We start from the raw sequence: 15,987 nt of genomic DNA on the forward strand, positions 1-15,987 counted from the left end.
AACAAGGACATTGACATGTTCACACTAGCGAAGCCCTTCTAATAGCCAGAGTCTAGAAAATAGCACAAAGAATATTGTATGTCAAACAAGATGCTATTGGAAAGTGAAAGGCATGTGTCATAGTTTGTTTGACATAATCAAATATTGCAAAATTAATACTTGATGATTACATAATTGAAGAATTAGACTTGGGATAGTCAACTTAGGAAGGTGGGAAGACATTAATGAAGATGGGTCTAAATCATCTATTTAAATGCATGGATCAATATGAGATTTAGATACAAGGGATGCATAACTAAAATGAGGCTCTAAAGGAGTTTATAACTAAGATAGTGAGTCTCATAGAACCAAGTAACTTGAAGCCCACATTATAGTTTGTGCTCTAAAAGTGAGCCACTTTGGATGCTTATTCATTTTATTTTATTCAAACTGGTGTATATTGGAAGGACAATTTTGTAGCCTTCAAGAAAGAGTGTATCATAACAATTTTTCGGTTTCATTATTCTATAATAGACAACAAAAAAGTGTTGTGGGGCATGGTAGAAGGATTGAATATTATGTTGGTCCTAAATGGTATTGACAGGGGAGTGGGGGAGGGGTGAATCAATACCTTATTTCAAATTGATTGTTCTCATCAACTTTGACTAAGCTTAGTGTAAGCCACTTCACAACTATAACCAAGATAAATGCACTAAGGTAAAATCAAGTAAGCTCACACACAAAATCTTTCATACAATTTGACACATATATTTTATACATGGAAGCCCTTGGTTAGAGGGTGAAAACCACAGTGGGAATTGTTAGGAATAAGGAATACTGAGAGGAGGTGGGGGGAGGGGGGAATCAACATTTTACAAATTTTATCCCAAAAATGGATATTGTTAATTGCCTTATAACTTTCATATGAAAGTAAACTAACAATGCTAAGTAGTAAGCAAATTTATGCAATAAGAGAACTCATAACACCATATTTTCTTAACTAGGGAAACCCTAGCCAAGGGAAAACCTTGGTGGGGATGGTACCCACTAAATGATCTACTAAACAAAAGTATTTTTTTAAGGATGTTGACCCTGTTAGGAGTCTATTAAGTACATATAACATCTCGGTCCTTGTTAGAGGACTAGGCCTTGTAAAAAGCCTCGACCCTATTAGGAGTTTCTTCCACTCTATTAGGAGTTGGTATATACAATTATGAATGCATGCAAGATAAGCACAATACCTAAACATGCAATATACAATATAGTTCCTTATTCAAATAGATAGATACAAAAACCTTTTTCTTGTTGCTTGTTGTACTTCACATTCCTCTGATTATACATCAAAATTCACAACACATATAGCTCGCATATCATACATATAGCCTTCACATAACTTTTCATATTTCACATATTCATCTACATACTTCACATATTACAATCTTTCCTTTATACCTTTACATTTTATCAAAATTGTCCAATCGACCTTTAAGCTTTCACATGATTGGAAAAATACAAAATTAAATATTTCTCTCTTAGGGTAAACATATAGGATGTCATCCCTAATTAGTTAAGTAATTATTTTTCAACCAAAATAATTCCTTAATCCATAATTCACATTTCTTTGATATGCTTCGTTTTGTCATGTACACTGCCTTTACTGGTGTTTAATTCACAACTCATTCCATACTGTCAGTACCAAATTTTGCTTTGACATACATCATCTTGACATAGTATACTAATTGTACCCAACTGTGCATATGCTAGTAATGTCTCTATCATTTGTCCATATCAAAACTATCTCTTTTGCTGGATAACTATGTGATACTTAGACAATTTTCCATGTCTAACTAAGGAATCTTCATCTATACATAGTACCTTCTTTACACAAGGTATATGTTACCATAAATGACAACTTCAACATTATAAAAACTTATCCCACTTAGCCATATTGACAAAAATCTCCCCCTTTGGCATTGATGACAACATATGGGAAAATTGGATAAGTCTCCAAAATGTTGGTGAAAAAGTTTACAAAAACTGTGGCCTTACAATAAAAACTTCAAAAACTTCAACATTGCAAACATTGTTGATCATTATATTTATAACCATCTTTCCTTATAACTCCTATTACAATACTTCACATAAGTACTACTCCCCCTTTCTGCATACACCATATACTTTATACAATTTTCCTATACTTCTCCCATTTTGACATCAATGAAAAAGGTGTCAAAATCTATACACATGTCAAATTTGTAGTTCTTTACCTCTGCATTTAGGTGGATAAGTGTGAAATGCAGTCCTCAAAACTTGTCTTCAAACCCTTCATATTCTTATCCCACGTGTCCTTAACTCCCTTTGATATGTTGAGGAAAGCACACAACCCATAGGATGCAATTTCTACTACAGTCAAGTCTGAATAAACAAATTTATCAAAGGATGTCTTTGCTTTCAGATATTCCTACTCACATAGTATACATATTATTACTATTTTATTTTAGCATTGTCATCTTTATCATTTTTTTAATTTTTTCTTATTATTATCATTTTTATAATTATAATAATTTTCATCATCATTACCTTCTTATCATCTTTGTTTGCCTTTATTATTGTCTGTAGTGTAAAAGCTTATTTTCATCTTTTTAGTTCCTTCCGTAGGTAGTAACTATTGGAATCGTTTGTTGCATACAAATAATTAATTGGCCAATGACATTCAAATATTTTTTTCAAAGATTTAAGTTGTTATAGTTTACAAATTTCTACATTTTCAAAATATAAAAAAGCTAACATTTCTTTTGCTATTAGTTCATTAGAAAAATAACAATGAAAAAATGTTTTTTATTTACCAAAAATAGAAAAATTAATTAATAAGTCGTAATGTACATTTCAATTAATGAAATGGTCTTTACAACTGTATATCTAAGTGGAATGTGCTAGCATAATCTAGATAAATCTCTAAGATGACTAGTATAATCTAAAAAACTCTAGGATTTCTATAGAATATATTAGATGTTTGACAAATTTACAGCTGGTGAACTTTCATCTGCATATTTGAAAAGAATCTTAATCATGGAAGGAAACTTAAGTTTTTTTTTAAATCATCCATTTTTAAAAGCACTACCCAAACCAATTTGTCAATCACAATTTTTATCTTTCTATTTTGAATGTTCTTCCAAATAATATAATTTTCTTTTACTAAAATTCACATCAATTGTGAAGCTTGCTTGTTACGTCCTCTATTTTCTTGGACATAATTAATTTGTAAAATAGGGCATATGTGGAAAGTGCTAGTCTCAGCAAAAACTAAAGAAAACATAGCATTTGCATAGCCAATCTAGCTGACATTAGAATCACTGCACTGGTATCTCATCACATTTCCATTGTCACTAAATTTGGCCACAATTGCCATGCCATTACTTCCATCAAGCATATCACTTTCTGCTTCAATTGTTCTGGCTTAAGGTAGAAAAAGTTAGTATGTAGAATCAGAGTTTCCTTTGTAGTCACAAGACTCTACAGGATCAACATACAAACTAACCAAACCTGGCTCAATATACACCAAATTCTTAAACAAAATGATCATATTTTGTACAATTTAAACTCAATTGTTATAAATATCTCAATTCCTCTTACTAAGACATAAACTTAAGCATAAATAACTTAATTGTGAGCAAAATTAAATTTTTTTTTTGACTAACAATTGCAAAGAAAAAATTTACCTCCTTAAGCCCACTACCCATCAGGGCTACTCTTTCAGTTCTCAAATTGTGCCAAAAATTAACTCATGCAAAAAAAATTGTTGCAATTTTTTCCCTCGACGATGCCATTATTTCTCTCAATCTCTTAAATATTATCCTAAAAAGCATTTACCAAACAGGAACATTGTTTTAATATGAATATTAGAATATATATTTTAATTAAAAAAAATCCACATTCAAATTCGAATTACATGTTCCTCAGATATAGGGAGAAGTGATGATAGAGATGAAGCAAAGCTTATAACCCTAAATCCTAACCAAACATATATAAAACTAAATCCATGAAGAAAGATATTCTCCAAGAAAGTGTGTAGATGTTTTCAATTCAACATCCATATCACAGTTTATAATCAATTATTAAGATATTAGTTTTTGCATCTTGATAATGGATTGTGGAGTGGGATTCATAATATTGATTCAAGTCTTCACACATTTCTTTCCAACAAGATTTGTTTGATCATCTAATGGACTATGGAAATTTTAGTCTTTGACTATAGTCGTAAGATCTCACCATTTTGAACTACAATTGCAATCTCTAAGTGCTCGAATGTAGTGTGTAAAAATCCTACAACTAGCAGGAGAACACCTTGATGGGACTCAAAAATGCATTCTCAATTTGAATACCATTCTAAGCTTTTGAGTCATTTTGAGCCCCTATAAGTGCATTTAATACATGTGTACTCGACCATCTTTTCAAGGCTTATGAAGTGTTTAATGTTTGTAACACTTTGCATTTAGCTTTCCCATGCATCATGTACTGATAAATTGTCATTCCAAGTCATTCTGAGTCATCATGAAGTTTCATTTTGAGTACTGTTCAGATCCATTTTTGCGTAAGTGTCAAACAACAATAGGAAGCCTAGTTTGTATTTGAATATGTTGCACCTAGTAATGTTTCATGCTTCGCCACTTTGGGAGTGTTTAGTACACATATTAGAGTGTTGGAAATATAGATGAAGTAATTGAGGGGGGGGGGGGGTGAATCAGTTACCACAAAAACAAATCTTGATCCCTTAGATGTCTTAAATAACAAGTTATTGTTGTCACTTGGTAAATACTTCACAAAAATGCTATAACTCAGTAGATTAACTTGTTACTGATTTTTAAGCATTCATAATTATTAGTATGCATGCGAAAGTAAATAGCATGAACACAAGAGACACTAGACTTAACGTGGAAACCCAATATGGGAAAAACCACCAAGTAACTAGCTACCAATTTTCACTCTTCTGAAGTGAGCCTTGTTAGGAGCCAACCCTGTTAAAGGTTACAATACACACTGTTACGTGTGACCCAGTTAAAGGATTTAGTCACCCTGTTAGGAGTGGCCTTGCTAGAGGTCTTTAAAACAATTCAACTGAACTGTCACCTTGTTAGAGGATTTACAAAATGGTTGTTAAACCAACTTTGTTAAGAGATTTTGAAATTACTACTACAATGGTTAGAAAGTAACAATGAATTGACCTGAATATGATGCAAGTGAATTTTTTGATTACAGATCTCTATTTTGCACCATTAGATCCTCCTTGATCAAATATAGCTTTGTTGGTCCTCAATGATCTCCGATCATCCTTCAAAATTTTCTCTCACAATAATCAGTCCTCCTTTTCATTCATATCACATCAAATCCATCACACACTTAGAATTCACAACTTGATCTCTTATATATACCATTCAGATTATCAAGTTGACTCATTCACAAGTTACATTTACCAATAAACCATACATCAGCCAGCTACAAATATTATATTAAACAAATAAGCTTTATTTCACAAAATAATGAAATCCTTCATTGGTTGACCCTGCTCTTTAAATACTGCTCCAAAAATAATTTCCTAAGCTAACCAACTCAACTCGGTTAACATTGCAAAATCTACAAAATCCTTTGGCTGTTGAGTGAACTCGATAAGAATTGAATTTCCTTCGCTGTCCATGAGAGCTCGGTAAGAACTGTCTCTACCATACTTCTCTTTGATGACTGAGTATGCTTGGTAACAATTGAATTTCCTTGCTTAACCTTGAAAGCTCGGTAACAATTGTCTACACAAGGTAAAGCCTAAGAATGCTCGGTAGACACTGTAAACCTTCTTTGCTAAACTTCTAAGCTCGGTAGACTCTGTCTTTTGCCTTACTGACCAACTAAGCTTGGTAGACTCTATCTGATAACTAATATGAAATTTGTGTAACATCAAAGACAATACACAATTGAACAATTGTATCCAACAATCTCCCTCTTTGGCATTGATGGAAACACATGTCATAACAGAATGAAATTTGAGAACAAGTCTTCTCTAACAGAATGCTTCTCCCTCTTATATTTCATTTCACAAAACTCCTCAAATATAGTAATCTCCCTCTTTCATAGTAATCTCTCCCTCTTGCATAATCTCTCCCTCTTGCATAAGCTCTCTTTTTCTTGCAAATTTCAGAAAGATATGATAGTAAACTCTCCCTCTTTGACAACACATGCCAAAGACAACACAACTTCAAGTGAAATTCACTATACCTTAGGTATTGATTCATATGCAATGTTTTTAATACTTCGCTGCATCAACTGATAGATCTTTAATTCTATTCCTGTTGATGCATCACTAAAACTATATTTTAGTGAGCTTCAGATAGGGGAATGACCCCTAACTTACTTCTTAGATATAAGAATGCATCCTTAGGTAAAGGCTTTGTGAATATGTCAACAATTTGTTCCTTTGTATGGATATATTCCAGTCTAATCTCCTTATCTTGCACCAATTCTCTAACAAAGTGATACTTTATAGCAATATGCTTAGTTTTTGAATGCATCACTAGATTCTTTGATATGGTAATTACACTTGTATTTTCACAAAATATAACAATAGGTTCTTTGATTTCTTCCTTCATACCTTCCAATAATTGTTTGAACCACACAATGTTTGAGCAGTTTATTGCTGCTGCAACATATTCAGCCTCTGTTGTGGACTACGATGTACAATTTTGTTTTTACTTGTCCAAGAAACCAACCTCTTTCCAAGAAAGAAAGCTCCTCCACCTATACTCTTTCTATCATCAACATTCCCTGCCCAATCTGCATTAGTAAACACTTTTAATCCAAATTTCCTCCAAGTTTATACCATAATCCATTATCTTAAGTTCCTTTCAAATATCTCATGATCCTTTTGATTTCCATCATGTGATTTTCTTTTGGTTTTGCTGAGAATCTTGCTACAATTCCTATTGCAAGGGCAATGTCTGGTCTTATGTGCACTACATACTACAACTGTCCAATCATAGATCTATACAATGTCCGATCCACTTTTTTTGATTCAACATCCTTGGTAAGTTTCAATCTAGCACACATAGGAGTCCCAACTGGTTTGCAGTCTTCCATACCAAACTTTTTTAGTATCTCCTTGATGTATTTAGATTGAGTGATGTAGATGTCATTCTTATTCTGTTGAATTTGAAGACCAACAAAGAATTTGATCTCACCAAACATTGACATTTCAAATTCCTTGTTCATTTGTTTTGAGAATTCTTTGTAAAGATTATCATTTCCTATGAACAAAGTATCATCTAAAAATATTTCTGCCAAAACAATCTTATTATCCGGTCCTTCCTTGATGTACAAGCTACTGATATCATTAGTTCTTTGAAAACCAATCTGAATAAGATAGTTATGTAGTCTTTCATACCATGCTCTAGGGGCTCGTTTCAGACCATACAATGCTTTATGTAATTTTTAAACCATGTCCTTCTTGTTTGGATCAACAAAACCTTTAGGTTGTTCAATGTAAATCATCAAGTAAATAAGTGCCTTTCAACTTACTTCTTGTCATTGTTCCTTTAGATTTATCTCCAATGATTTGATCTGGTGCATGATGCTTCCTGACATACTTGGCTAGCATAGGCTCCTTGCCTTTTGAATGAATTGCATTGTTATCCTTCTGTATTTCAACTTCTGGTTCTAGTTGCTTGAGCTTGGTAGCTGTTGATTCAATAGCTTCTATTTGCAACTCGGGTCCTTGTAGCTCGGTAGGTATTGACTCGATTTAGACTTCCTATAACTCGATTACAAAAGACTTTGGAGTAGAAGAGTTCTGATTGACAGGTGTACCTAGCATTGTATCAAGTTCAATGAAAACAAATCTCCTGTAGTCTTCTGGTTCCCTTTTGCTTTCTCCTTTAGTTCTTTCTGCAAACTCATCAACTTTGACATGTGCACTTTCTACAACTTTGTGAGTAGACAAATTCAAACATCTATATGCTTTACTTTTGCAAGAATATCCCAAAAATATTCCTTCATCACCCTTCACATCAAATTTACCTTTTCTAGATTCTTTCAAAATGTAGCATTTGCTTCCAAATACTTTTAGGTAACTTACATTGGGTATGTAGCCATACCATAACTCATAGGGGGTTTTGAATAAGTCCTTCTTCAACTGTACTCGATTCAAGGTATAAATTGTAGTACTGATAACTTCCTTCTAGTATTTGATAGCAATGCTCTTTTCAATCATTAAGGTTCTTGCACAATTCATGATGGATCTGTTCCTTCTTTCAGCTATTCCATTTTGTTAAGAAGTTCTAGGTATTGAAACCTGCCTTTTGATTCCTCTTTCAATGCAAAAGTTATTAAACTCATGTGAAATGAATTCACCACTTCTGTCTGACCTCAAACATTTTAGTATTTTGCTTGTTTCCTTTTCTACTCTAGCCAAATACCATTTGAACTTCTCAGATGCTTCTAATTTCTCTCTTAGGTACATGACAGTCATCATTCTTGAGTAATCATCAACAAAAAGAATGAACTTTTCACCAGTATAACTTTCACTGCCAATAGGTCCACACAAATCAGTATGCACAATTTCTAAAATTTCTTCAAACTGATAGTTCTTGCTTTTAAAGCTAGTCTTTCCCATCTTGCCAATTTGACAATTCTTGCATAGACCAACCTCAGGTTTCTTTATGTTAGGAATGCCTCTTACTTTCTTAAATTTACTTATTTTCACCAAGTTATCAAAGTTCACATGACAACCTCCTATGCCATAACCAACTTTATTCAACTTGAGCAATAAAACATGAACATTCAACAAGTTCAAGATTTAAAAAATTACCTTTTGTTTGAGTGCCTAATCCAATTAGCTTTCCTTTGCCATCCAATAGTTTTTCTTTTCCATGCATGAATTCCACTTTGAATCCATTATTGAGTAGTTGTGCCACACTTAACAGATTGTGTTTTAGTCCTTCTACCCAATATGTATTATCACATACAAGTTCTTTGGTTAGTGAGATTCTTCCTGTTCTTTTTATGCAACAAGGTTCATTATTACAAAATCTCACACTGCCACCATCATAGTCTTCAAAATGTTCAAACTTAGTTTTATCAACAGTCATGTGATGAGAACAACCACTATCTATAATCCATGTATCATTTTTGCTCACATGAGAAATAAGTGCCATTTCTTCATCATTATCAGATTCATCCTATACAACAATGTAAATAATTTCATCATCTTCTTCATCATTAGAATTATTAGAATCCTTAGCCATGAAACATGTTTTCTTACCTTTGTCCTTGAATGATTTGAAGTCTTTCTTGCCATTACACTTGTAACTTTTCTTCTCATCCTTGTTCTGCTTATTTGGGCACCTAGAAGCAATATGTCCAATTTCTTCACAAGAAAAATAGATTAGAGGAACCTTACCTTTGTATTTCCCTTTACTTCTTGAATATTTCCTTGTTAGCAGAGCTTCAACCACCTCAAGATTACTGTCTGAACTCTATTCTGATTCTTCATCACTGTCTGACTGAGGATCCTTTATCTTCTTGCCTTTCTCCTTGAGTGAAAACTTGGCTTCAAATGTTGATTCAATGTTCTTGGTAGCTGAAACATAATTATCATAGTTATCTAGCTCGAATGTAGTCAATCTTCCAACTATGGCCTCTAAATTTATCTTATGATTTGCTTCACATCTTCTTTCTTGAATTGCAAAAACTCTGATTGCATAAATGGGAAGTAGAGTTCTAAGAACTTTACTTATAACCATTTCCTCCTTGATATCTCCTCCAGATGCTTTGATTGCACTAACACTTGCTTTAACTCTTTCAACATATTTTTCTATGTTTTCATCCTCTCTCATCCTCATTTGATCAAATTGTCCTCTCAAAATTTCTGGCTTGGCTCTTCTCACATTATCATCACCTCCATAGATCTCTTTTAGCTTGTTCCACATTTCAAAGGCAAATTTGCAATCCTTGATATCATCAAATTCTTCATAACTTAGAGAAGATGCAATATCTATCATCATGTTGTTGTGCATCTTCTTTTCAGCAATATCATTGACAGATAATGTACCAACAGGTTCTGCATATTTTTCATCAAGGTACTTTAGCCTTGAATCACCAATAAAAGCCAGATGAAGTCTCATCAATCCCTATCATGTTGAGCAGTTGTCCTTGTTAAGTCTTTGAATTTCCCTCTTGTAAGACATCCTGATCTTTAGCAGATCCTTGAAATATTTTCCTGCAAGCACCAAGAGCTTTGATACCAATTGTTGGGAATATAGATGAAGTAACCGGGGGGGGGGGGGGGGGGGGGGGGGTGAATTAGTTACCAAAAAAACAAATCCTAATCCCTTAGATGTCTTAAATAACTAGTTACTGCTGTCACTCGGTAAACACTTCAGAAAAATCCTGTAACTCGGTAAATTAACTTGTTACTGATTTTTAAGCATTCATAATTATTAGTATGCATGCAAAAGTAAATAAAATGAACACAAGAGACACCAAATTTAATGTGGAAACCCAATATGGGAAAAAATACCAAGTAACTAGCTACCAATTTTCACTCTTCTGAAGTGAACCCTATTAGGAGCCAACCCTATTAAAGGTTACAATACACACTGTTAGGTGTGACTTGTTAGAGGATTTAATAACCTTGTTAAGAGTGGCCTTGCTAGAGGTCTTTAAAACAATTCAACTGAACTGTCACCTTGTTAGAGGATTTACAAAATGGCTGTTAAACCAACTCTGTTAAGAGATTTTGAAATCACGGCTACAATGGTTAGAAAGTAACAATGAATTGACTTGAATATGATGCAACTAAATTTGCTAATTACAGATCTCTATTCTACACCATTAGATCCTCCTTGATCAGATATAGCTTTGCTGGTCCTCAATGATCTCTGATCATCCTTCAAAATTTTCTCTCACAATAATCAGTCCTCCTTTTCATTCATATCACATCAAATCCATCACACACTTAGAATTCACAACTTGACCTCTTATATATACCATTTAGATTATCAGGCCAACTCATTCACAAGTTACAATTACCAATAAACCATACATTAGTCGGCTACAAATATTACATTAAACAAATAAACTTTATTTCACAAAATAATGAAATCCTTCATTGGCTGACCCTGCTCGGTAAATACTACTCCAGAAACAATTTCCTGAGTTAACCAACTCAACTTAGTTGTCACTGCAAAATCTGCAAAATCCTTTGGCCGTCGAGTGAACTTGGTAAGAATTGAATTTCCTTCGCTATCTATGAGAGCTCAATAAGAATTGTATCTGCCATACTTCCCTTTGATGATTGAGTAAGCTCAATAACAACTAAATTTCCTTACTTAACCTTGAAAGCTTGGTAAGAGTTGTTTGCACAAGGTAGAGCCTGAGAACACTTGGTAGATGTTGTAAATCTTCTTTGCTAACCTTCTGAGCTCGGTAGACTCTATCTTTTGCCTAGCTGGCCAACTGAGCTCGGTAGACTCTATCTGATAACTGATATGACATTTGTGTAACATCAAAGACAACACACAATTGAACAATTGTATCCAACATAGAGAACCTATGTTTCATATTTTGAGTCATTTTGATATGCTTTGACTAGGTTTTGAATCCCTCAAAGTTGGTCATTTATTGACTATCATGTTGATGCTAATTGGTCACAATTCTGGGAGGCCGTATTTGACTAGACGTAACTTTGACCCAGTTAACCCTAATGAGAATATCCCTTTCACATTACATTCTAGAGGTCAAAGACTTGTTATGTTTCATATTTGAGTTTATTACAAATCTGTTTGATCAGTTTTCAAATGCGATTCCAAATGCAATTTGTAAAGTTTTACTGGTGTCAAGAAATGTAGATTGATTGGTACCCCTATTCAGGATATCATATCTATGAATCCATGATTTTCTGAACCAAATAGATTGTATTGTTGTGTTCTAATCTAAGAATTCTTTAAGCGTGTCAATTTTTGAGTCTTGATCAATCTATTTGCACACTTTCCCAGGTCCATTTCGTTTGTCAAAATCATAGTTTTGCTGATGTTTCCAATTTTGCAAATCCAAGTACCTCACTTTGATCGCTTGCCAAATGTGCCCTATTATTTATCATGATCCCAAATTATAGAATTATATTTCCCTCATGACAATAAACTAATGCCCCTATTTTTTTCCTTCCAAGTATCCGTTTGACCTATTTTCAAAGCCAAAACCAAACACATTTTATGTTTTTCTAACATTTTGTTTGTAGGGAGTTTCATGAAGGCAACTTTGATGGCCAATATCTTTTGACCCAGGTGTCATAATGACACAAGATCTAACAGGCTAAGAAAATGTGGAACAAAGAATCAACATATCTATTTTAGAGCTCAGTCAGGTGTTTCTGTCAGTTTTTAAAGCTAGTCAGAGGACCCCTTTGTACAAAATTGACAGTTTAAAAAAAGGGAGGTGAAATAAATTTTTAATGATGATTCAGAGCTCAAATTTGAATCAAATTAGTTTAGGAAGTCAATTTAGTGGATTCAAAAGCCAGGTGTTTCAGTTTGAAATTGGTTTTTAGCCGGCCCCACTTTGGGTCTCTACTAATCTTTTCAGACAAATAAATTTTAGGGTGTGGAAGATATATTTATCAGGTTCTGGTTTCAAAGCATTGATTTTTCATTTAATATGAATACATTGTCATGAATAGAAATAAGATATGGAATGTGGGGTTATGCATACTATGAGTGATAATCAAACAGGAAGATGGATAAGAGTGACAATATATTAATGCTCATGATTGTTGAAAGATTCATTTGTCAAGTATGGTTTTTTCAATCCCCTGATCTACACGTTAATGATTGGTACAAAATGCCAAGTCATTGACAATGACTAATTGATATAAGAATCCAAGCCAAACATTTATGAAACCATTCTAATGACAATGTTTGATAAATCCCTTACAAATGATTAAAACAAAGGGTCAGAAAGGTAAGTTGTTTATCACCTTTTTCATTAAGAATACTTGGAGTTGAGAATGTTCATGGTAAATGATGCCACCATTGGTCTCTTGAAGAAAAATATTGTAAAAGGCATTTCCAATGGGAATACTAGGACAAATGATAGAATTGAAGACGTGCTTTTCAAGCTTACACATGTGACCAATCTGCCTTTGGTTTTGAGATGGTCTTCTCTCACCTTTTATCAAAATTGCATATGAAGATTTTTAATTATACTATATGAGACATTGTCACACATCTACTACTGAGATCAATTTTCTCCTATAGGGTGTTTTGGTAGAATGTAATCCTATTTGGTGGATGTGGTTCTAGTTTGTTGAGCATGGTATAAGTTACTACCTACTTTAGCACTTTATAACATTCTAGATCATATAGTGGTGCCCAAATTAACAATAGTAGTAGATACTAGGGAGTTGGCTCTGTTTCCTCTAGCGGTTCATTGGGGAGATGGAATAGGGAGAGTAGTAGAGCTTCAAAGCAATAGCAAGCATAAAAAAAAAAGGGTGAATGCAGGGTTTTCCAAGGTTCTGGATTCAATCAACTAACATAAGCAAAAATAGTTAAAAAGAAAGGAACCACAATATGGGAATGTTGGAGGAGAGCACATAAATGGAGACACCCTTTTTGTTTCAAGAAGCACACTTCTCAAAACGTAAGAGGAGGGAGGATAGCATTGAAAGAGGGAAGCAATGAGTCTTTTTTTTTTTTTTTTTTTTTTCCATTTTCTCCCTGTCATTGCAAAGAATGTGTATTTTCAAAGGGGTCAATGTTTTTTTCCCAAAGATTATTGCATATGGAAGTACAGGTTTTTCCATGTGTTTGGAGTGTGAGCAAGGAGTCACGCAAGGGTAGAGACAAGTGAGGCCCTGAAAGCCTACTAATGAGTGGTTTTATCAAATAAAATAGTGCTCTTCTGATTTTGTCCATTACATAAGTCAAGACTCGTCCTTTTAAAAGTTTCTTTGACTAGTCTACTTTCAATTGAAGGTTTCAATGTTCATACTAGTGGATAGGAGAACATTTTTTTATTATGTGATCTATGGTTTTGAAGGAGATTTGATTTGTTGAAGTGCATCCAGAGCTTAGGAGTGAGGAACAAGCACGATAGACAGAGAGGCAACAAATGGTATCACCAAATTGTAATATCCCACATTCCTTCCACATTGAGTTTTAAATGTCTTTAAATATCCCTATACTCAAAACTCACTTGTCTTAAAGACAAAAGGCTTTTGGTATCCAAGGCTTGCATAGGGGCCTCACCTATAAATGACACACAACTAGCAGGTAGTATGTATGACATCACAAAATTTTGAAGTAGACTGCAGGTGAGAAAGAGAAGGATGATGACATCAACAAGTTGACACATGGCACCAAATTGCACTCTCACAGGCTTAACTGCATAGTTAAAGGTTAACCATGTGATGGTGCGAAAAGGTTAGAAATCACCGCCATGCGACTTCACAAGCATAAAGTGTTAAATGAAAAAAGTGATGCAACCATGCAAAATGGTTTATTTTGCATGGTTTCTAGGCTTAACTTTGGTTAAGGCCAGGAAGCTCCCTTGCTGCGAATTGAGGTTAATCACCTAGTTGCCAAGGTTAAGTGGAGTTAAGGTTAACAGTTGTGAATTTGTGAAATCATGTCACATGGCAGGGCACTCCAAGGTAGTGATGAAATGGCGATGACTGTGCAAAAGATTAGACTAATCACATGTTGACATGTGGCGGTCAACCATGAGGGTTGACCCAAAATTAGAAAAAGGGGTAAAATATGAGATTAAGGAAAAATATATTTTTATTATTTTCCCTTTCAAATTTTGAATGTGTAGGTCATAGATGGAAAAATTTAAATGATTTTGCCTATAGTTTTGACTATATTAAATTAAAAATTTTCAATTAAATGTCTGAAATATGATTGGGACTTGAAACTTCAAATGCATGCCAAAGGGGAAATTTTTATCAAAAGAATGCAATGCAGCATACTGTCAGAACCGAGAGAAGATGAGCTATCCATATATGGAATAAAAAATTGCACAAGTATTCACTAGGACAAGATATAAGCAGTTTTATGATTTTCAAGGCATTCTCAGCAGAATGGGCAAATTTCATGACAAAGCATCAAAATCAGTTGAAAAGTAGGCAATGAGGTTTGTTGACTCTAGATTTGGAGAAAAAGGATTTTGAGAGTTACATTTTGCCTCTAGAAGTCATTTGGCAAGTGATTTCCCCCTTTGTCCTAAAATCAGATCTTGCAAATGAATTACATGTCTTTATCAGTTTGGGGATATTTTCATGCATTCTTTAGTAGCAAGAAATGATCTAATTTTTAGTTACAGAAAGAAGGTAGAGAGAGGTTTTTGCATTTGCAAGTGGAGAAGTTTCAAGTGGACAAATGGCAACATTTGATTTGATCTGAGAATTCTCCTATCTTTATATTCTCTTCTCTTCTTTTTCTTTAGGGTTGGTTCTAGTTCTTGGACATTTTTCATTGCTATGATACCACAAGGATGGTTCTAGTTTGGTTGAAATTTCAGTCATGACTGTGATTCCACCATTCTTCAACATTTTTCTCATGTAACAAAAAAAGTTAACGAGTACAAATATTTCTAGTTTATTCAATATTTTCAGAAGTTGCTTTCTTGCATCCTTTATGTATTTGTTTCAAGGAAATGAATAAAAGTGAAACAACAAGTTTTATCTTTAGTCTGAATCTTGTCTCCCATTTGTGATGTGTGTAAACTTTTGTGTTTTGTGAACAAAGGGCATGAAACTTAGTTACAATCTATTTTAGATCGTATGTGTTGATATGCTTTGCTTATGATTCAAGCAGTCATGTAAATGCTTGGTTTGTCATCATAGGGTTGCAAATTTTATGAAGGAAGAGGTTGAGTATGAGATTTAGAATTGATGTAGATGTTTGATTCACAAGGTGAATGGATAGATTAGGAAGTCCTAATACATGAAATGTCTCAATGATTTCCAAG

The sequence above is a fragment of the Cupressus sempervirens genome, chromosome 6, assembly GCF_028749045.1.
Source record: "Cupressus sempervirens isolate cs-2001-9-10 chromosome 6, ASM2874904v1, whole genome shotgun sequence".
NCBI lineage: Eukaryota > Viridiplantae > Streptophyta > Pinopsida > Cupressales > Cupressaceae > Cupressus > Cupressus sempervirens.